This window comes from Condylura cristata, unplaced genomic scaffold, assembly GCF_000260355.1.
Source record: "Condylura cristata isolate star-nosed mole 26May11 unplaced genomic scaffold, ConCri1.0 scaffold00002, whole genome shotgun sequence".
Taxonomy (NCBI): domain Eukaryota; kingdom Metazoa; phylum Chordata; class Mammalia; order Eulipotyphla; family Talpidae; genus Condylura; species Condylura cristata.
Window position 1 is genome coordinate 5,877,742 of NW_004567103.1, and position 1,724 is coordinate 5,879,465.

The window sequence follows — 1,724 nt, forward strand, 5'->3', positions numbered from 1 at the left end:
ATCCATGTGCCATCACCGAAGTCCAGTGCATTTCCCTCCCCCTCCCCCATTTTTGATCCCATCCCCACTCCACCCCCACATAATGTCTCTGGTCTCTAGATGTTCATTATTATTATTATTTTCTTGCCTGGTCCTTTATACTCCTGCTATGAGTGAAACCATCCAGTATTTTCCCTTTTCTTTCTGGCTTATTTCACTAAGCCGATCTTTTCCAGCTCCATCCATGTTGCTGCAAAAGGCATTTGTGTGTTTTGTTTTTGTTTTTGTTTTTTTTTTGTTTGCTGAGTAATATTCCACTGTGTATATGTACCACATCTTTTTAATCCAGTCATCCCCAATGGGTTTGTTTTTTAAGATTATTTTTTAATTTATGCGCACAGAACTGGGGTACAGGCCATAGGTGCAGGAGCAGTGAGAGGATTCGCCAGAGACAGAGTGGGGAGCAGAACAGGCAGATCGACGAAGTACACTGCTGAGGGGAGCAGCGGGTGGGCCAGGAGAGGTCTGCTGTGCCCTGTGGGTCACCTCCCTGGCCAGGGATGGAACTCAGGCCATTGTGGTAATAGCACTGAGACCTCACACCCAGGCCGCCAGGGAGCTCTGGATGACATCAAATATGAAGCCAGTGCGATGTGTCATATCCGCTGGCTCCACATGGTGAGGGATGTTCTGGTCTTGTGTCCATGTCTACTCTTTCCTGGGCTGGGATTGCCAAGTATGCAGAAGGCCTGGTACCTGGTGCTCTGGAAGTGAGCCAAGAATCCTCCAGCTAAAGAAGCAAAGTCTGGAAATAGATGTGATTGTGATCATCATGGCATACTGTGAAGTCCAATAAAATGATAAGGTGACACACCTCAAAGTTAATGAGTCTAAGTCACTGTACACTAACAACTCTATACTGCCCGTGTGGCAGTGGCCAGGCCAGGGACCAGAGCAGACCAAGATAAAGGAAACAGTGCAGTCACAGAAGGCCAGGAGGGCTTGGTCAGGTCGAGGTGCAGGCTCAAGCTGCACACGGTGATGTCCAAGGAGTGGGAGGTGGGCCAAAGCCCCCAGGCACCTCACCTGTCAGCTGCAGTCCCACAGACAGCTGGTTCTCTGGGGCTTTCTTTCTTTTTAAAATGTATTTATTTATGCACACAAGAGGAGCAGGGGGTGAGAGGATGCACCAGAGAGAGTGGGGAGCAGAACAGGCAGATGGGCTGAAATACACTGCTGAGGGGAGCAGTGGGCGGGTCAGGAGAGGTCTGCTGTTCCCCCTGGGTTCTTTCACAGGTGGGGCCTGAAGGAGAGAGAGACTTTCTGACCTGGAGGTCACAACTGGAAAGCAAACCTAAAAGTGGATGCCAGATGTGGGGGCGCTACAGAGCGCCAGACATCCTGTCTGGGCAAGACTGAACTAGGAAGAGGAACACAAAGAGGTGGTGGCTGCCCTCTCTGGCTGCAGGCACCCTGCGATCGCCTGTCCTAGGCTAGAGTCCCAGAACTGAGTCACCACTCACGAGAACCCTAGGCAAAGTGCTCGACCTCTTCGAGTCTCAACATCTTCAAGTTTAAAATAGAATCTTAGAGGCCCTCCCTGGTGGCACAGCGGGTTAAAGCACAGCACTAAGAAGCTAAAGCCGCTTCCGCATGAGTTCGATCCCCACCTGCCCCGGAGGTGACCCCATGGTGTGGCAGACCTCTCCTGACCCTCCTGCTGCTCCCCTCAGCAGTGGACTTCG